The following is a 22987-nucleotide window of genomic DNA, read 5'->3' on the forward strand; positions in this document are numbered from 1 at the left end:
TAAGAATGAAGATTTCAGACTCTTGTCAAATTCACCTATTAGGCAGTGTATGGATTACAAAAAGTTAAAAAAAAACTAAGAACTCTGACAACCTTTAGTCTCATGTTTCTGTCATGTATTTTGGCTATTCGCAAGTAAAAACTCATTTATGGTCTCTGTTTCCATGTTGTTTTCCAGTACCTGTAAATACAAGTTGATACACTACCTTCACATTGGACCTAAGCATTGTGCTCACTGTGAATTTAGCAGCTTGACAAATTACAGAACTTTTCCAGAAACTTATTTGTTACAGAACTTTTGAGAAGCTGGGGAACATGCACTCAATTGGCATTAAAAAGCCTCTATCCAAGATGATCACAAAACATTGGGAACACTTACTAGGCCTTTTGCAATGCCTACAGCAAATATTTCATCACAACATGCTTTACAATTCAATTATTAAAGACATGTGTGCAGCCACAAGCTTATCAAAAAGCATTGGCTTCCCAATCCTGTTCTTTTTAGTGGGTAGAGATTTTCTTCCCCCAATAAAAGCTCATTAATCAAGGCTGCTAATGAATCAACAGTTAGGAGTGAAAAAGGGACTAGACTTAAGAGCAAACGACTGCAAAGCAAGAAGAAACAAAATCTAGATTTAAGCATACCATTTGAATTACCCCAGTAAGACTGAAGTGTTTCCAAGTAAAAACAAGCAGATGCACAGTGAAACTATGATTATAAAACAATGTTCTAATTTAACATAAAATTATTATCAATATTCAAATTCGTGTATTTGCCTATTATCTTACACACATTCAATGTTATTGAACAATATTAGTAGCATAAAAAAAAGAAAGAACCTCTTCTAAATCCAAGCCATGCACTGCTGCCTGAACTGTCCACTTTGTGGTTATCTTTGATGTAAGTAGGACAGTAGCAGCTTATTAGAAGTCTCAGCCTATCCAAATGATAAAATTGTTTCTCTTTTGTGACAATTTTTTCCACAATATCACTCTCTAGTCAGAACTATGAAACAAGCCTCAAAAGTTTAACAGAGAAAAACAGCTCTTTTTAAAAATACTGTAAACAGGAATCTACAGAAACAATAATTGCAAAGCCCTCACACAGAATATCAAGTACTTTTAATATACATACATGTATTTAGGATCTTCCTCTCAAAAAAAAAACGTGCTCCTCAAAATCTAACTTATTTCAATAAAACCCACTCTTTCTCCATGAGCTCATTTTCAAGCAAAAGTTCATAAACTTGGTACGGTCTTTTCACAATTTTTCCTAATTTAAATATCATGATGACTTTCTTTCCAAGCACGTAATTTCTGCAAATATTAAGCATTTAAAACATTATTTTTGCCATTAAAATATTTCCCCTCTCAAAAGCCAAACATTTTCTGCGGCTAGTTAGACATATTTGTGGGTGCATTCTAACTACATTCTTGAATCAGAGCAAGAGATTATGAGAGCAGAATAAAAAAAATGCATTTGCTCAACAGTCCTTATTAGGACAAAGAAAGTAAATTACCTACTCCAGTATATACTGTAATCTACCAAAGATTTTTGTGGCACTTCAATTAGGGACAAAATTTCTTTTTTTAAAGGCCACATCATTCTAGTTATGTTTTCTCACTATTTCCCTATGACCCCTTTCTGAGCACCTATGTGCATCTGCTATTAAATAATGGGATGAAAAATAAGTTTTAAAAAAACATCCCTTCAGTCTTATGCCACCCTAAACATACCGCTAACAATATAACAAATATACACAACCACAACAGTACATGCATGCAACTGAAAAAAAAAAGTTGATTCCCCCAAAACAAAAATAAAACCAACCCAAATCACTCTAACCTTTCTCTAGATAGAATAACAGCATCTAAGTCAGCTTATCCAAGGAAGAAGTATTTGTTTGAAACTCCTTTTATTTTTTGCACAAAGCTACCTGAATACATTACCATAAAATGGGTAATTAATTCAAACAATGCAGAAAAATAGAGTAGAAGCAATGGAAGTCAGGTTACCTCTACACAAGTGCTAACACAGAGCTGTACCAACTTTAAAATGCAAACAGACCATGCTCTGTGACTCAAGTGCACCAGACTGCCAACCCAGTGAATAATCCCAGCACCCCTTGAGGGAAAGCAACCCCAATTCATATTTATTAATCATCATCCCTACAAGCTACTGTAATACAAATTCAGCAGTTAAAACTTTGTCATTCTTACATGTGTGGGTGAGAGAGGATGTTAATAGCACACTTAAGAGTGTAACTGAAACAAAAAGTGTGCCCAAAACATTTATTTCCCCTTATCTCCTTTAACACATTTGGACAGTCACCTACCCAAATTACTCCACCACTGATAATTTACACCATAGGAGCCTGAATCAGTTTCTCAACTGGCACCACAGATTCACCAGGACGTCGAACAGTTTATTAAACCATCCACATGGATCTGTGAAAGAGAATTAAGAAGTGTTTTCAAAATGATGTGTGTAAGCGGCCTTGCACAAAACTAAGACAGTTTCAAATCTACACATTTACTTTGTTCTACACCAGAATCAAACACAGACAACACAGACGCAGTAATATGTAGCTTACCACAACAACCACCATTCTACCAATATGCATTTTTATTCTTTGTCAAATCTGAACATAATGCAAACAGAAAAAGCAGTGTGTCAAAACACAGAAAAGGTAGAACTGATTATCATTTCTTCCTTCTATGGCAGCCAAAAGTGAAACACATACACTGCTAGCAAGCTAGAGTTCAGCTCCCTGTTATTTGTATGAATGGAGTCAATTATCAGATTAACAAAATGTAACCAAAACCAGCAAGAAGTTAAGCGCGGGACCTCAAATGAACAACCTCCTCTCAAAGCACTACAGTTGTGGTCAATCTCAAGCATGTTCTCTGAAAGAGAATATATAGAAAGAATCTATACCACCCACACAGACACAAATGCTCCCACAGTCCTCATGGGGAAATAAAACTCACTGCAACAGATGAGTCTTTAAAAAAAGCTTCAACTATTTCAACTAAACCTACCAGCTGCCTTCATTTAGCTTAACATGAGATTTTATTGAAAGTCTGCAGCCACAGCTATTGGCAAGAGTGGAGACGCTTACAAGTAGTTGGATCTGTTTCTCAGAAGCTTACTCCGCCTGGTGAGATTTGTGAAATATTGACATACACTCTGTATGTTGAGGATACAAATTTTACTATGTGGTCCTGTATGCAGTAAATATAGGATGCATGTGGAACACACCCATGGCCTCATCTTGGTGACATTTGTTGAAGCCAGTTCAAATAAAGTGCCAAAATACAGAAGAATGGTTTCTCATCTGTTTTTAAAACAGCAAATACATCCCACCAAAAAGAAAAAAGGTCTAATAAATCTAGGTTTCTATGTTGACAAATGGAATCTTTCCTGAAATAAACTGTTCTTCAGGAGATCAGATCCTGATTAGCACTTAATATACAGCCACAAAACCGAGTTTCATGATTCCTAAAGTTTCTAAGACAAACAGCAGCAACAGAATTGTCAATAAAAGTGTTTCTGCCACTGTCAAAACATCGAGATTTAACAAACCCTAAACCATCCATAGTAACACAGCTGTTTAACAGATCTTAGCTACCTTTTCCAAAACGTTGCAGGTATCAGCTCCCCATGGTGCCATGGCCACCTCAAACAGAAACTCTAAAGGATGCCACAGTTGATGACTGCACTGCTACTTTCCTGGCTTTCTCAGGAATAAAAAAAATTGGGTTGCTGACCCTTAAAGTGGTGGCTCTAGAACTTCCCTTCTAAAATTTTCCTACTGCTTTCCCACCTACAGCCAAAATTCTTGCATGGCTGAAAATACTAACAGAAGTATTGCATTAAATCAAGTTTGTATCTAGACAGCAACTCCCTTCATACACACCCTGCTCAGGAACTGACGGTCTATGATGTAAAGCCTGGAATAGCTTTCTCAGGTCTTAACCAAGGAGAGCAGACTAACTTCCTTCTCTCGTCTTGAAATCTTCCAGAGAAGATTCAGTTCAATTTGAGATGTAAGTGGCACCTTTATAGATAAAGAATGGACTGTTGAACATGCTGTCTCTTCCAGATTACCTGTTCAAGTTTTTGACTACCGGGCATGCACAATACAAGTGCTCAGTGGTAAACTAGACTCCAAAAGTTAAGGGTTGAGGAGGAGTAAGAAAATAAGAATTTTGCACATTGTTAGAAGAAAGACTTTTGACACTTCTTCTCCTAAGGTCAGTTTTCCCCCCAGCAGGGTAAGTTAGAAAGTAAGTAGAACTAAGGCTACACTCTACTTCCGGCTTTTTCATTATCAGAGACGTGTAATTTTTAATTGAAACACACTACCTAATTAATACCAACAAGCCATTTCAACTGAAATGGCTGATGGGCAGGTCACTATATGAAAAACGACCCATATTACATTTGAGTTATAAACTCCTTTCACAACAGTTATTAACAACCAGGACTTTCCAGAACTAGACAGATTTGTGCTGTTGAATACCTAAAATCACCCCTTGTAGACAATATCTTGGAGCCTTTGTGGCTGCAAAGACAATTAGGAGAAGAATCAACTTGGATTTAACTCCACTATCACACTTGTGAAAGCCATGCTGCATTTCAAAAATAAAGTGACTTAAAACACAGAACAATTTTTTTCCATTTTACTGTTTCCAGTCCCCTGTTACTGTTACTCAGTTTTTTGAATATATGACATGAATGATCAGGGTCTGCTTATATATACGAAATTTTGTTTAAGTACTTTGAAAAATTAGGTGCAGTTAGTACTTCTATCAAGCACTTAAGAGTCTGCAAGAATGTATCCTAGAGCCTACACTAAAATGACTGGTAATATTACATTATAAACCAAGGATATCTATCACTTTGGCTAAGCGTACTGGAAAAAGATGCCAGATGGAACACCACAATGGAGGCTACTTTCATTTCCACCCAGAGCCAAGAAACATCATCATACCACTATCTTAGCAAGAGCAACTACTGACAGCAGTGAGCAATGGAAAAGATCACTTAAAGCAGCAAAACTAATTTAGAAATATTCTACTAATCAAGCTTTAATATTATAAAAAAAACTATTTGAGATATTTATTAAGTCAGTTCTACGGAATCAGTAGATCTGTGCATAAAAGCTAACATTTTGCTTTCACAATGAACAGGAAAAAAAATCATTTATTACCACAGGATTCTTCCCCTCCACTTTCTTCATCTACCATGACAATCTTAAAAACGCTACTTAAATTTTTGTTAAGCATGGTTTAGCTGAATCCAAATAATAGAAAAATATGAACTTAGGAATTCATGAGCATAATTACTAGCAGTGCACATACAAAGTCAATAATTTAGCAACTACATTAATGCGGTTGGGCATGAACTGAATAAAAAGCTCTCCTCAATTGCTTTCTGAAAGCAAACAAATACTTTGTATATTTTTTTCCATTAGGTCGGACAAACAGAGGATGCATATAATTACATATAAAAATTAGTTAGCCTGCATTACAAGAAGTTGTTTTGATATGTATTTATTTTACTTTAAAAAAAACCCCTGTAATAAGTGCTGAAACACACTTGGCTACTATCCTTCAAAGTGTTAAAAGATGATCTGGTTATTGGAAGCCAGGTGATTGGGAGGAGAGGGCATCAACTTGCAGATACTTTGTGAGCTTAAATACTTGATGTTGAGTAGCTGACTGATTTGTACGCAACCTTAACACTTAAATTCTGCCTTGGATCCTAAATTCTTCTCTAGATCAATGACTCAAGGGGAAGGGTGGAAAGGAACCCACTCCAGCAGTACATGTTAATGTCACTAAGCTCAGCCTCACTACTGGCTATAATTCCAGCATGCAAGACTCACAGTTCATATCCAAGTGTCAGGACTGATACCAGAAAATACATGATCTTAGCAGAGAGAGAACGAGTCATTTTTATGGATCTTAAAATAGCCTTTCCCCCATACCCCTCCTTACTTCAAGATACAGAGATATAAATACAGGCAAATACACCTAAAAAGCAGTGTTCAATTTGTATTCTAATCACACAGCAGAATAAATGTAAAAATACATACAGTTATCTTTCAGAGACCTTTTCTGCCCAGCATTTTAAGACATGCCAGATGCACTGAGACTACATGCCAGTCCCTCAAAATCTGACTCTTCCCCAAAATCCCAAAACTGCAGCATCAAAAGAAAAAAAAAAAACAAAAAAACAAACCAAAACAAAAACCAAATCTTTCTGGTTTAAGTGGAAAAAATACAGGAGAAGGATAACTTTAGAAACACAAAAAATGAATGCAGTTGATAGTATTTCAGTCCCACATTCACTTAGAAGGGGAGGGATTAATGCAAACATGAAACTGTACCAAAAGGAGATACACTTGCCCTCAGGTTCAAAGTCAATTCCAATTTACCACACTCTAGATTCTTATTACAGATAGACTCTCACAACTGAAATAACATATGAAGGAAACATAAAATGCGCAACTTTTTCCACGCTCATTTGCAAGGTCAACAGTCACTTCAGTGTCTTAATAACTAACTAGACTATGCATGCATTTAAGAAAAAAATCCTAGTGTATTTTCAGTCTGGGGTAAGGGAAGGAAAAGAAACAATCAACCTTTGCATCACATTTTCAAAATTCCAGTCCCAGAGAAATGAATATCATCATACTAGTTACTCTCAAGTATGCAGAAGATCATAATTTAGAAACCACCTTCAGGAAGAATTCAGTATCTCCAAATCCTGCATAGCTTAATCCTTGTACTACATAATTTGAAAGAATAAGCCTAATACCTACGTTATCTTCCCAAATACAATATTCAAGATAATTTGGGACTTAATATATTCTGAGCTTTTTTCCTATCTCTGAACCCTAGGAAAATAAATTATCTTACAGCAATCACTATTTCCCCTGAAACACTACATCAAATACTTACCAATCAGCCAGAAGATAAACTGTTATTTTGCAGATTAAAGAGCAGGACATACAAATAGACAACTGCTGTCATGAGAAATACCTTAACTGCTTAAGGATGTATTGAGAACTATCCATTTGATGCCTTAGTAGTCCAGTAAGCAGGCAGTGTTCAGCTAAGCTCTCTCACAGATGTAATTGCTACTAACACTGGTGTGCCTGGAGAAGGAAAAAGTCCTCACAACTCAGTTTAAAGGTCTGTCATGTGATGACTCTAAGAAGGGCATTGTAGGGAGCAATTTAAACTCGGATAACAAGATACATTTTAAATTCACTAGTGCTTTAATAGATCACAGAACTCTCTCCAGAGAAGCAGAGATAACCACAGTATCAGAGTCTTAAAAAGTGGGTAACAGCACAAATACCAGCTGTTTCTGTTTACCTCATGCCCATGAGTGCCACCTCCTCCCTAATATAGGGGTTTGGCCCTTCTGGCTAGAGGAGGGAAAGATCAGAAGTCACCTGCATTTCATGCCTGCAATACAGTCAAGTGAGGCCACTATACATGGCTCCTCACTACAGCCCTACAGCACTTCCACACGCAGCTGGCAACCTTCCCAGAAGATCTGAAAATGATCAAGCTAAATGTCTTCTATTCTTCCATCCTCTGCCCCCTAAATTATCTTGCACTTTTAATTCCTCCATGAATGAAGGCGATTCTACCCTGCCCACCTGAAATGAAAAAGTAAAATACTTTAAAGGCATTGCACACTGTGACAGACATTTCTGAGTCCATCATTTTGTTATAATACATAACATATGAACTTGTTTACTAATCACACCAACTGCCCATCACCTGTCAGTTCTCCAGTCATACTAGCCTAGAGGTCTAATCTGAAGGCAGAGCATGCCACATTCAAATACTGCTGACCTACACATTTCAATCAAGAGATCCCTCTAGATAATGAAAAACACAAAGCCACCAGAAATCCCAATGAACTAAAGAGGCTAGATATATAAGTGTCAAAAGCAAGTGCTCTGAAACACAGCCTTCAGGAGAAAAGGACTTCATTGTTGCTTCTCCTTTTCCATAGTTAGTTATTTCACACTCCCGCAGCAATTAAAAACCATTTTACAGAGAAACATTAAATTCCCATCCTACTGTCTCAAGTCTGCAAGTCAATCTATGGCAAGAAAAAGCAGGAGAGATGGGAGGTGGTAGACTTTAAATCTGCCCAAAAAGAGATGTAACTGGGTAAGTATCCCAGTTTTTAAGTGCACTCTTGACTTTTATGTATGTATTATCAAGGATCAAATCACTGATGATGAATAGCAACATTTACATTTACTGTGGGTAAGTGGAAGACTATTCCAAACCAGCCATTGGAACTCAAAAGGCAAGTCAATCTCCATTGTGCAAAATTCAAACTAGAGCCTGCTGAAGCAAGAGTAATCTCTGCTTTTCTCTCTGCCTTTTAAGCTGCCTTTAACAAAACCTGCCTTTTATTACAGCTAGGGCTTGCATAACCACACTGGAAGTTCAATCAGTAACTGATCCAAAAAGCCTAAACTGCAAGACATCGGGGAGAAGTTTTTTTTTTTAAGATCAGTTTGCTCAACAACTCACTGATTTTCAGTACCATGTCTCCACCTTCAATACCTTGCCTTCACCTTCAGTACCTTGTCTTCTTTCTAGTGCAAAGAACCACACCAGAAGCAAAGCAGATGCATGCAGAGGAGTTGCAGCACAATGTAAAACTAGACATTTAGTCACAGGCTTTATAAATTAAGACTCCTTTAAAGTAAAGGTGATAACTTGATTATTACTGGTATTTTTCTTTTAGTACAAAAAAGATGTATCAAAAACCATATGCAAGCATATTTTAATGCTCACAACAGCAGAAGTTGACGGCAAAATTCATTTATGCGTGTCACATTTATAATTTAGTCTGCCTTGGATTCATAGTTTTGGTAGAGGGGGCAGGAGGGAGTAATTAAAAAAAGAAAAATTTGCCATGCTAAATATCTACAGGCAGCCAAGAAGAAACAAGGATGCTCCGTCAATCCAGTAAACAGGTTGGTCCGGACACTGACTGTATCAGTAAGCTATACTGTACAGAACTGAAAGAAATTTTCAGAGGATGTGGTCTGAACCTCAAGACAGTGTTGCTTAGCATGTGCTGTGCATGTTTTTGCAACAAAAAGTCAATTACTTGCCTACAAAGCAATGCTTTCAATTTACTAAAGACTTGAGGGAATGGGAATAAAGCACACAAAAGTACATGGCCATCCCCAACATGGTAAGTTCAAAATTTACATACACTTACTTTCTTTTAACCAAAGCAAAAACCCTTTTTAAATTCCAAAGTGACCAATACAAGGAAGTGCTTTGTAAAGAGCCACTATTGACAGAAAGTCTCAGTTTTTCACTTCAGCCTAATACTAACATTAAAAAATTTTTTTTAAATATTCAGTTAATATCAACCTGTAATTCAAGCCATACACTGAATAGATTTACAAAAATTGATATTTATATACACAACAGTGTCACTGATCTAGACGTATCTTTCACGTCCCACTGTTCTTAAAATGTAAGTGAAGATACACAAAATGCAGTTCTTCCTAGAGCATCAGAAAGCTGCCACTTTATAATAGGTGATGCCCATGACTTAGAGCAGAATGCAACTTATTTCCAATCTTGACAGTAAAGGTGATTTGTCCTAAATCAAGCCCATAAAATAAGACATTTTCTATTAACCCTCAGATGTTTGGATGTAAAGCAATGTTAGTAATTGGTATGGATGAAACCAGTCTCTACAGTGCACCCAAGTTTCTCATCTAAATTCCTCTTCTACATCCCATCCTACTAACTGATTAACTTAGAGCCACCCACACCATGCACCTCGAAAAAAGACTTAATAGTAAATATTGATAAGAAGAAATAGAAACAGGTTTTTTTCATTTAAAAAAATCCTTCAATGATGCTGTCTTCTGGTCTGCTTCCAAATCAACATTACCAAGGTCTTGGAGAGCCTAAGGAGAAGGGACATATTCAGGGAGAAACCACAAGAAAGGATGAAACAAAGCATAACAGTCAATATGCTTTCAAAAGTCAAAACAGTTATATGTCATGGTTAATTAAATCATACAGTAAAATTAAGTTACACAGTACCTTAAAAAGAAACAAAACAACCAAAGATGAAACAACACAACTGTTTAAACGGAGAGGTATAAAATAGATATTTACAACCAACAGCAGAGAAAAATCTTAGAAAAGAATTTTGGAATAAATGCAAGGAGGCAAAAAAACCCCTGTAGAATCCCTAGCATAATTTGTCTATTAAAACCAGAAATGACAAGTGCTTTGATGACAGTTTCAGTTGGTTAAAGAGTGAGAAAAGACAATATATTGTATTTGTTGCAAGTACACTGCAATTTGTAACATTTGCATGTTCCAAAAGGCAAACCCCAATTTTGTGTCAAGATTATGCTTTGTGGAGGACTGCATCAACACTATGATTGTAGCACATCCAATTTGAACAGAGGCATGTGAAGTAATTTCCAAGTCTGTTTGAAAATTAATTCCTGCTACTCATGATGACAAGGGCTAAATTGCAAGTAAGATTTAACTTGATATTTCACACTGAAAATATCAGCAAACCAGGCCAGACTCAACAGAATTAACAGATAGTTCTAAGATGCAGGGAAGAGCAGGATGCCCACAGATACTCGGTTGTACACCTGAAGTACATTTCAGATACACAAAAGAACGAAAAGAAAACATAGACCTGAGAAAACATTTCTTTGTCTTAATACTTCTGGTACTTCCTACAATTCAGTAGCTACAGAACCCTCCTGTAGCCACTGATAGCTGGGAGACAAGCAGAAACACTGGAATTAACTGTGCTTGAACAGGTCACACCCCCCCTGTGGCTAGCAGGACCACTACTCCTTCACAAAACACAAGATTTGGTGATTAGAATGAAGATAAACATCACACTTCAAAGAAGAACAAAGGCTGAGGAGGAGGAGGAAAGCTCAGGTATACCGGAACATGTTTCTATAGATTTTCTCATAACTATTGCAAAGAAGGCTGAGACCAATCAAACTAACACACACCAGGATCAGGGAAGGCAATTGGACTGCCAGAACAAATACAAAAGCCGGCAATAACCCAGCTGACTTGGTCCAAAATACAAACAGGCAACTCCAGGATTTACCTCATCTCTCAGCAGATAAGCACATCTTTAAATGGTGGTACCATTACCATGGGACAGCTGAAAATCTCAGGAAGTGGAATTTAAACCAGAAAACAAACACAGCAGCACCTCCTTTTTCAATCCAAGAGACAAGAACATATCAAGCTTCCAACACTGCTTCACAACTGATGTCTTACAATCACTCCAAAAAAGCACAGAAATTACAGTAGTTATGGCCTCCGCTACAGCCTCTGCTTCATGTGAAGCTACTCTATTACTAAATGCTTGTTTTAAACAAATCCATGCCTTCCACAGCTATGAAAGTAAAACACTTGCCCTGTCTTCTCTTTCCGGGACCTCTCATTTCTTACACAAGACTGAACAGCAATTAGGATGTTACATAAGTTAATTTACCAAAGTTAATTTTTACCTCCACTTCTAATCATAGTGATTGAACAGAAAGAACAAACAAGAGAAAAACATTCAGAAAGAACAAGCAAAATTTCCTTAGAAGATATGTACTTCATTCCTCTGGCTTAAAGAGGCTTTTAAAGGCTTTTAAATTATTTCAGGTAAGTAAAAATTGTGCAATATACTAGTTAGAAACTAATCATGATGAAATTACAGATTCTAGATACACACGTATTTTTCTATCTACCACCTACTTTGCCAATATGGAATAATAAGCAACAAAACGCTAGGCCTTGGGCTTGTGTCTTTATAAACTCTGCAATATTTGGAGCTATTAGTTGTAAATGTTCTTACTCCTTGTCTTGAGAACTTGTTGGAATTAGACACTGGGCAGAAGCAAAATCTTTCACTGCTTATTTCTATCAACCATGGTTGATATACTTCTCTCACAGTGCTGTAAAGAAACACATATGCTACTCGCCTTAGGAAAAAACAAACAACCAACCAAAATAAAACCAAAACCTCCAAAGAACGAAGTAAACCAAATCACCCACCAAACACCTGTATACTGTGCACAGGCCTATATATCCAAGGAGGAAAACATAATTATCTTTTTCCTATTTCTTCATCCTTATTGATAGACTCCTGGTTTCAACTTCCATCTATGGCATATATAAAACAAAGAAAAAATAGGGGCTGGGGAAACAAACAGTAGTGAAAATGCTAACAGTGTAAGTCAGCAATTGGTATTTAATACCATCCTCACTACAAAAAGTCCTTTTTAAGCCCTTAACTCAGGAAATAAAATAGGTTTGAAAAACATAATCACCACATTCTATTTCACATGAATATGATATTTTTATTCGTTTGACATATGTTGCTTCCTGAATGGATTTAATGTATTTTGGCATTCCAGAACAAAACTGCTCTCAGTGTTTGGCACTTCATGTACAATGCAGCCAGGAAGCCACTCCTTAAGACTATGCAGCCATCTGCAGCAGATACCAAAGGTTTTTGACAAGCAAGCTGCACTGCTGTAAATATGCAGTATTTAACTATAAAAGTTCTCATCCATTAATCAGACTCTGCACGTAATTGGCTGCAGATAAATTCAGGTGACCTGCAACACAAAACAGGTCAGCACAGAAAACAGAAAGGGGAAAAGATAATTTAAAAAAGAAACCATTTATTATTAGAAGATTACTGGTTATTTAAATTAATTATTTTGCTTACTAAATTGTATGTCCACACATAAAACCCCAGGCCCTGATGCTCTGCCTTACATGCATGCCCCCTCAAAAATGCAATTGCCAGAATTCCTGCCTAAACCTAGGACAGATCAAACAACAGAGGTCAGAAGAACACAGCAGGCCCAGAACACCCGAGATACAAAGTAAGCAGATACTGGGTCCATGGGAGGGGAAGGAAGAACCACACTCAGAAAACACTGCTGCACCAAATCCAGGTTATGTAACTCAATCTATGGTAACAGAAAGATAAATGGAGTTCAAAGGAAGTACATGTGGGTATGTATGTTCATTCCCCATTTTGAATTTGGTAGATTTCAAAAAAATATATATCCTACCAAAAAACACAAATAAATATGCATTCCAACACTTAAAAGACTATGCAGTGCCCTAATGGAAGCTACTGCTTGAAGAGAAATAGTATCTAGAACTAGACTTCCATTACATTTTACAATTCCTCCCCCTTTAAAGAACACTTCTGTCTCTGTGTTCTAAGTATTATCCACTTCAACAAGCTGGTTTGGTTTTTGTTCTTACATGTTTAATATAAAATGCAGTACTAAAACCAGAAGCTTTTATTCACAATGCAGCTTTAAAAAGTTTTACTTTAATACAGCTTTTTCACTGCTACAATAAGGAGCAGCCACTATTTTTTAAAAAAGCAAAGGTTCAAAAAAACAAAACAAAAGGCTGTATTTTCCAGACTCTAAGTATCTTGTCCCTCTAGTTTATACAATAATTATACCACATATTACCTCAACACTGTTCTTAGCAGTTTTAAGAGTTACTGTCCTGGACATATAAAGAAACCCCTGAACCTACTTAGCTCTGTCTGTTGTTCTTCGTTACATTAATTCTACAACCAATACACAGATCCTGATACATCCCAATTAGCTGTTCACAATGGTGATGCAGAAGAATTACTCCTCTCTGCACTGGCTGTGGTTCTAACTACAACACTCTTCAATCTTCCGTGTGCATAAGCACCATTATTCTTGTCCTCTATTCACTCAGCTTTTCTCTCACAATGCATATTTGATTTTTGCCAATTTATAATCTCTTTTCATTCCCAACACAGTGATGAAACATTTAAGTTAGTATTTTTGTACTAAATTGTCTTTTCCTTTACTTAGTGTTGCATCCCTTTAAGTGAATGGAAATGAAAGTGAATGAAAGAAAAGAGAGCTATTACGTTATTTTTATTTTAGTCTATCAGGCATTTTGCAGGTAAAATAAGCAACTGATACAAAAAAAATTAGAAGAAAGCTATTCTTGAATGGTTTCTTAAGTACTTTTGCCTCTTTAGATAGGGAAGAACAATAGTTTACTGCTTAGAATAAAATTTTTATGAATAACTTAGAATTTAGACAATTATATTTAAGTACACTTCCTCTTAAAAGTGTTGTTTTCAATAGAGATAATAATTCACTGTCGGAAGCCAAAACCAAGTTTTTCACCTGACAGGAGATTTAAGATGAACTAAAGAGTCTTCTTTCTCATCAAAATGCTAATTACAGCCTCAAAACTGAATTCAAAGTTGATTTAATAATAACTTTAAGTGTTACTTAACTTCTAACACACTGTGCTTTCCAGCATGAGAAAAAAATAAAGAAAAAAATACTTTGACACTACTGCAGTAAAAAGTGGGACAGTGCCATACTGGTTTGCTATTACTACGTCACCCTCTTTTCTCAGAATAGGAAAAACTGACTGAGGAGGACAACGTAGGAATTTCAGAGAATTTCATAGCTGTGATTTCCAATAATTTGAACTGTCCAGTGTATACTTCAGACTTCTCAAAGATTAAAACCAAGTTAATACAAAACTGGGGGAAATGAGTAACATTCCGATTTTGAGGGAAAGTTATTCCTCTGTAGATCTTTCATAGTCTGAAGCTGAAATTGAAAATTTGGTGAAGATTCAACACAAGTGGAATGATGCGTGAGCTATGGATCTAAAATGAGCAAATACATATTTAAATTCAGTGGAAATAAGCAGGGACTCACTCCACAGACGAGAGGAAGTACTGTTTTTAAAAGGTTAAGGAACAACTTGTTGGTTCTTCATTGGTTAGTTTATGTAAAGGGAGAAGCAAAGTAAGAAAGAGAATAAGACAAAAATATTGATTAAACACATTTCTCTCCCACTCTAACGCTTTCTCCTAACCTGCTCCATTGACAAGGCCACAATCTTTCTCTTGATGTGTCACCATTTGCTCTGCAAAACCAATTCAGTAACTGATGTCATGAAAGACTACAGTCAGGACATTTGAAATCTTGACAATACGTCTCCAACAGATCCGACAATTTCCCACAGAAAAATCCCACAGAAATGTTTGCCTGCTTTACGATCTTTTTCTAGTAAAAAAAGCATTGCAAAACCACAGAATGATTCCAGAATCCTCAGCATTTCTTCTGCTTTGTTTCAGTAAAGCAAAACAAAATAAATCCTCCCTGAAAAATTGATGAACTCACCCAGATAAATACAAATGAAAGAGTAAATGAACCTCAAGTCTTTTAAAATCTATTTTAAGTATATCTTGCTTTCCTAGTACTTGTATTACTTTCATTTTCGTTTAGTTAGGTTAAATACCTGGTAGCAGACCCAAAGCCTTAACATGTAAATTAAAAATAACATACTGGAAGAACAGGATTGTCTGATAGTCACAGAAGGCCCACACCCTCACAAAACATTGTTCAGGAAAACAAAACCCTCCTAAAAAACACAAATAAGATATAGATGAACAATTTTATAGTAAAATAGTAAAGCTCTGAAGGCTTTTTCTTCTCCCATATCAATGTTTCTGATCGTATCCATCAGGATCAGAGCCAGATGGATTGACAAATTCTGAGTTCCAACTACTTTCACTCCCTGTCACATTCTGAGAAGATGGTTTAACATGTCTATTTCCATCCTTTTTCACTTCTTCTTACTTAGAGTCATTAATATTTGTCACCTTGTTTTTAACAGTTTCCTGACAGCCATATGCGAACCAACAACAGTGACCTGAGAAAAGTCACAAGTAAAATTGTAGGTTTGCTCCAAATACTATTTTCTAGCACTGCACACTCAATTCCCTTTGCCTGTAACTCCTCCAAGTTTAAAGAACTCATTAGTTACTTAGAATAAATCACTCTGTGTAAGTTTACTACAGCATAGCAGACATAAATGGTGTAAAAACTGAAGAGGTATGAATCAGGAAGAAGTGAACTTTTGAATTTTCTCCCTCAGTGATGAATTTTAGTGCCAATCCCTAAAAAATATAGAGCAGTTCAGAAATTAAATAACCAACAGAGCTCCAGGGTTAGCACCACATATGATTATGTGACCAGAAGTAACCCAAAATTAGTATGTTCTCCTAAAAGGAGCTAACTACCAACCTCACATTCCAGGCCACCACATACAAACATGCCACAGCAAGCAAACATACCAGCAGCAGGAGATCAGTGAACACTATCTGTTGTCAGCATGTTCACTGATCCTCCTTCAACTAGACCTACCTCAAAGGCCAAAGTGGAACCTAAGTAAATTAAACATCCAAATATTACACTCAGTAGCATAAGCATGAAGACTGAGCATTTGCAAAGCATTTAAGTCACTAAAGATTTAGACTGCTATGTTGACACACTTTTCGGTTTAATTTTACTGAAAATACAGGCCTCAGTCTTCTAAATACTACTGCAGCCAAGCTTTATGTTGTCTTAACCACAAGCATGCATAAGCACATACAGATTTTTAAGCAACATCTTTCCACAGACAAAAAAAACCCCTGTAAATCACAATAATAAATGTTATCCGATACCCAGCCTCAAATATAAAACGCCATGATATCTTCAGGGTTACTTGTAAGACAAAAGACCTGCAGTAACTTGCTCAAATTGCTGACAGTTGGATTGCTCTTCTAAACTATTATTTTTCCTCTCTGGTAGAGTAATGCCAGGCAGACAACAGTCACCTGGGGAAAAAGCAGCAGCTCTCAAATCTTAGCAGTCTATCAGAAGCCTGGAAACACTTTCCACCATTAAAACACTTACAATGCTATCTACAGTCATTCTGGATGTGACACTCAATCTGTGAATGACACTCAATCATCTGGCACCACATTTCAGATGCTTCTGTACATGCACTGATGTAGCTTAAAGCACCTATGCCCTCTCTTCTGCTTCTCAAAACTTGGAAGTCTTGAAAGATACATACTGAAAAACTCCAACGACAAGGAGAGCAAGGAAGGCTGAAGAAATCATTTCTGCAAAGATACTAATCACATACCCTACATCACGGGACAGAGGACAAAGGATGAAACTTCTCTTCCATAACTGTCTAGGAAGATGGAACCCCTTATGCAGCTGCTACAGGAACTTCTCATGCCAACTGGAGTTGAAAACTGGTGAGAAGACTCCAAAGGCAGCAGTAAAACTCAAAGCACTTTACTTCAAAAACCAAGACCATCCTTCTGCATCTGTTTTTAGTATCAGAACTTCAAATATTTTGAATTTATTTATTTATTGGGATTGGAGCTTTCTCCAGTAAGGAGAATAGAGCCCTGACCACTTTGCAGGAAAAAAACATGGATTCCAAATTAAGACTTAAATTATAAGTGTTTCACTTCAAGTATTTGTAATTTTTACTAATAGTTCAAACCACCGGAGCTTCTTCCACTCCTAAGGTTGGCCTCAGACAACTGACACAAGAAGTAGCCCTTGAGCACTACAAGCTCACAGCAAGACAACTATAACCCAACCTATACAAACCATCTTATCTAATTAGATTGAGCCTCATAAGGCTTGTTTACCTTCTGACATTATTACAACTACCAGGACCTCCACAGCAGCCAAGATTGTTCGATTGTCCTCAGAATCTGCTTAATCATCACTGTCTATTCTTACACATAGTGATCACTTAGTATCAAGTAACTACAAATTCCTTCCAAGAACAGAAAGAAACTAATCTACTTTTTAATTTAAACTTTTACTTTTAAACTTTTAACTTAAACTTTTTACCCTAGGCAAGAGACTTGCAAAGCTGATGTTTTCCAACATAAGTACACTTCAGTTTGGTTTGCTTTAAACCAAAGGAAGAGCTTTGTTCAGTTTTATTTCTCAATTATGCGAAGTCACAATGTATTCTTAAAGGTGGAATTACACCCTAGCATTGAAATATCATGCTTCTGCATCCCCTTTAGGGAAAGTACAAAGAGTAATAATTCAAATACCTGTACTGAAACTTACGCCTCAGAGAAACAAGTATCTTAAAAAGAACTGGTCACTAATGATGCTCCTTTGGATCCACTGAAGTTCAGAAGCAGGTCCCACCTGGGTCACCAAAACTTAACAAAAATCGGTAAAAATAAAATCTCCTTACCACCAATGTTGCATTAAGAAGCAGGCGTTCTTTATTTGGCTGGATGCACGAGAGGATAGCTCCTCCTAAATACCGCGCATGCTGAGTACAGGAAAAGCTCCTGTTTATATACTGTATTTTACATACATATTCATTGATTTTCCTGGAATAAACACACATATGATAATCATTTCCCCAAAATCATTAACATATTTTCCCTCCCCTTTACACATGCATCTTCTGCCCTGGGGGTCTCTTTGGTGGTCCCTGGTGGTCAACAACCCCAAAGTTATAGCTGACTGCTTGGGAACTGATAAAAGCTGGCATAACTGAGCTGGTTGCTTTCCAGTTCTTCTTCCTAAAGAATAAGCATTGTGCAGTTCCATAGGCCAGTGGCTTTTGAAGAATAAGCATTGTATTAGCCCACCAGGTGCTAACGATTTTTCATCGGCAACAATGAGGGCAAGGCAGCAGAAAAAGCCCAATTATCCTGAGATTACTATATAAGAAAAATACTATTGATTCCAGCATAACAATTTTTTCCATTTTAATTAGATGAGACATACATAAATCTCTCCTAAATCCTTACTTTGAAACTGTACATTTTTAAGATTTGACTCACAATACCTGAACACCATATTCTTAGTTCAACAAGAAAGCTGTATTTCAGTGAAGTAACCTTTTTACAACAAAAAAAATCCTTAAAATAACTCCCATACCCTTGGTTAAATACAGGCTATTTACTACTCAACCCACCTTCAATGTTTTCATTCTGATATGAGATGTGTCCTCTGACGCATTGTTCTACTTACTCAAAAGCTGACAAGCTAAAATACCAATGTTTATAAATCTTCCTTTTCCAGATAATCTTCATTTAACTATCTATTTCAAATGTCACCATCAACATCTGCATTCTCACATAGGAATACAGTCTACTATTTTCATATCTGTATGAGTAACTCTTCCATCAACTCAACCAGTAACTCATTTGGAAAAGGTTAGATTTCTAATTCCTCTATGTGGATTAAATGTCAGGCATTTCTTCAGCAGATCAGGTTATTCTACAGGGAGAATCTGCTGAAGGTATGACATATCAAATATTTGATCTCTACACAACATTTTCCCTGAAAGATTTTCCTTTTGGCTTGGGAGCAGGAAGGACAAAAACAAAACAAGAACGCAAAGCAGACAGACAGTGATTCATTACAGCCCTACAGGAAAGCCAAGTTGAGGAATTCGCTCCCATCCCCTTCTATTTCTAGAATGTACTGCTAATATACAAGGTATAATGTATGTTACACATGTGTAAGCCTTTCCTTACCTTTGATCTTCCAAGCATGGCTCTTAATGCCTTGGACTACAGACTCTCAGCAAATTCCACTGAGAACAAATCATAACACTGTTTACTGAGACCATCAGCTTAATACACTAAGAAACTATCAATCATTAATATTTTCTCCACAGAGCCCTCTCACCCACTCTGTATGAACATGACATGCAAATTAATACCCTACAGAGCTTTATGTGTACACTAAGCATTATCTACTGCACAGCTTATACATATGATAGATCTATTCATATTTTCACTAATATGATAATTATCTTCATGATAATCATGTTCCATAGTATGCCATATGCTGGAACTTCTAGCTCTTTGATTGCAAGCATACCTTCTTAAAATTAGTGATGTTTACTTGAGCTTAATTTAATTCATGAGTAAGAACCAGCCAGGTCAAAAGAACATTTCCCCAAGCCATCAACACACAGCTATAAAAGTGCTGTTTCAAGAACATGAGCTGCCATGTGTAAGCTTAAATAATTTTGTTCATAATAAGAATATCAATGTCAGACTGATTTTTAGTTGAGATCCTTGATCTCAAGAAAGAATACATCCCTTCATAACTCCCAAACTATGTCAACGACATGAATGGCATTCGATGATATAACCATGAGCTGTAAGCAGTACTGAATTACACTTTCATCATTAAAAAGGGCCTTATCCATAGCTACCATGGTGACAAAACACTAGCGTAAAAAGTTGTGCCTCCACTACAAAGAACTATTCTTCTAGATGGCATTGAAAAATATCAAGTGCATCATGAGAAACACAAAAGGGCTGAAAAGAAACAAAATTGCCTTGATTACGAACATAGTGGTTTACAACTAAATTTGTCATGCACGGCTACAATTCCTCACCCTCCCCTCAAGAATCTCCAGTCATTATTGGGACTAAAACACTGCTCTGGAAAGGGATGGTTCTTTTTAAAAGGATTACTCTATTCAGACTTTCTGCCAAGCATCAGCCACATAAGGAAAGCAAAGTTCACTGCCATTTATTTTGTCCAGACCTTTCTGATGCCTAAGAATAACCCTTATTGCTGCCTGGAAAGGTAAGTCTAGAAATTTCAAGTCAAATCATTTGTTATCAGCCTCTGAACCCGCTTTAGTTGACATTTTTCCTTACAGTATATCAAACAGATGGAGTTGGATTACTTTTTCTTACAGTACTAAATTACTCCATGTTGTTGAAGAACTACATACGTAGGAGCATTACAAATTTTGCACAGAAATTACTTTGTCCAAGACTCCCAAATACCAATACATGCCAGACACTGGCAAGACTGAAGCATACACATCCTATCTGACCAACATGTTGCTTCTGAGTTTGACAAATAGGAACAAACATTCCAGAGGTATGGCTTCTACCTCATCCTGAACATTCACAACGTGAGAAATTCCTTGCCTTCACGAAAGAACTAACCTATAATTGCCTCTTTGAGGCATGTGAAATAAACACGCATCTAGTTGGCATAACAAGCACCAGAGGTACGAAACCTTTCACCAAAACTTCACATTTAGTTTCCCCTTCAACAGCTTCAAAAACGAGTTCTTCGAAAAATCAGAAAGGGGAAAGTGATCATTAAAACCAAACAAGGCTACATTAACAGCTTTGATTGCATGCACTTAGAAGTCAGACAACTAGCTATCGGCTTTGGTTTTGTTTTGTATTTTGTTTTAAATGAAGATTCTTAAGGAACTTCACAAGGATCAAAATTCAGGAGAGACCTATGCTAGACAAGCTGAAAAACAAGCAGTCCAACTCATCGCTTTGAGAACAGAGAGGGCAAAGGGGAAGAAGACGGGTGACTGCAGCAGTCGAGGGTGGAAAAACTGCGACATTTACAGATGACCAGGAGGGCATTTTTTATAAAGAAACTCAACAGCAATCCTGAAGTAGTCCGGCCAGACACTAACCGATATTCCAGAAAACAAGGCAGACATAAGAAGCACAAAGCCTCAAGATCTTTCGATCAAATAAAACATACTACATCCTTCATGACTTTCTAATTTCCCGAGAAGTTAATTATACTCGCAGAGTTACCAAACGTTTTGGAAGGGAGGGAGCTGAAGCAGCAGTTACGCAGTCTCGCAGCTCCAGCTCAGTGCCTTCTCGGACGGAACAAAGAAACTTCTGTGTCCGATGAGATTAAAAACTTTCGGTCTCACAGATTCTTTCCTTGCCTCCATGAAACCAGCACCTCGGTTCACACGTTTAGGCGAGACGGGAGGAAACACAATGAGAGCTAAACTATGCAGGCCAAGGCGGAAAACACAGACAAAATGTGAAGGCCAAAAACAGGATATAAAACGATGCGTGAACTCCTTGCTTGTTTTCTCCACCCCTTCCCAGAGGAAGGATTTTTCTGTTGTTTTGTTGCTGCTGACCCCAAGCCTTCCCCATTTACCTTATCTGTCGGGGCGTCTAAACCAGATCCAGCAGGCAGGAGTTTCTTCCGACCCCAAGTTAAATCCAATCGAGTTTTCCTAAGGGAGGAAGAGGGCAGAGGCCGGGGGAAGAAGAAAGAATGTTACCAGCTTTCACCGAGAACAGGGGAGCCCGTGTGCACGGGGAGAAGGCAGCACAGCAGCCCGGCTCCTCCCGGCCCCCGCCGGGGTCTGCCCCGCGGGCGGCCCCGCGTCGCGCCGGCCCCGCCCGGCGGCGACACCGCAGCGCCCCCCACCACCCAGCGCGGCCCGGCCTGGCCCGGCCCGCCCGCCGCCGCCACCGCCCCTCGCCCGCCGGCCCGCCCGCCCCCCGGCGCGATGGGCACCGCCGCTCCCCCCCGGCTCTGCACCCGGGGTCGCGCTGCCCGAGCGCGGCCGTCACCGCCTAGGGCTGAAGCGTCTGCCTCACCTGCCCGCCGCCGCCCTCGCTCCCCGCCTCCTCTTGCACACTTCCCCCTTCTCTCGCTGCTTCAGCCTCCCGCCCCCCTCCCCGGCCTCGGCAGCGGGGGCCCCGGGAGGCGGCAGAGCTGTGGGGAGGGGGAACGAACACCCCGGGCAGACACGCGACGGGGGAAGGGGAGGTGGCCGCGGGCGAGGCCACCGCGCCCCTGCTGCTGCCGGCGCTGCGCACCGCTGGCCAGCCCGGGGAGGCACTGCAGCGGCACGGGGGGCGGAGCGGGAGTAGGGCCCTGGCCGGGACTTGGCGGAGGCGGAGGCAAGAGCGAGCAGGCGGGAGCGGGATCAGGCGGGAGCGGAATCAGCCGGGCGCGGCGGGCGGGAGGAGGGACGGGCGGACAGCGGCGGGCGGGGGGCCGAGCAGGGGGAAGGCCGTGAGGGACGGACGGTGCGGCCAATGGGGTCCGGCGGGGGCGGGCTGTGCAAGAACGGAGTGCGGCGGGGCGGGGGGCGCTGGCGGGGGTTGGAGCCGGCGCGGGCCCGGGAGAGGCGGGAGCGGCGCCGGGCGGGGGCTGTGTCTCGCCGCCGCGGAATGGCTCCTCCCGCCGCTGCCCCGGTTTGGGCCTGTCCTAGTTTGTCGTCTGGAGGGGAGCGTCACT

At 38.8% G+C, this 22987-nt stretch overlaps 1 protein-coding gene across 9 annotated transcripts in view; it reads right to left on the bottom strand.

Annotated features, from left to right (window-relative positions):
• Window positions 1-22617, bottom strand: part of ERBIN (erbb2 interacting protein) — a 119494-nt gene extending 96877 nt beyond the window's left edge. For 6 of the 9 annotated variants that reach the window (XM_010395342.4, XM_010395345.4, XM_010395348.4 and 3 more), the window contains exons 1-2: window positions 21893-22106; window positions 2336-2447 (exon numbers count right to left, since the gene is read on the bottom strand). The gene's annotated coding sequence lies outside the window, so the exon portion shown is untranslated. Of the gene's footprint in view, window positions 1-2335; window positions 2448-21892; window positions 22109-22341 lie in introns of those variants that run through there. The other 3 variants (XM_039567821.1, XM_039567820.1, XM_019283337.3) reach the window with 2 other exon arrangements.
• Between the last annotated feature and the right edge of the window lie 370 nt (window positions 22618-22987).

Source organism: Corvus cornix, chromosome Z (genome assembly GCF_000738735.6).
Source record: "Corvus cornix cornix isolate S_Up_H32 chromosome Z, ASM73873v5, whole genome shotgun sequence".
NCBI classification, from domain to species: Eukaryota; Metazoa; Chordata; class Aves; order Passeriformes; family Corvidae; genus Corvus; species Corvus cornix.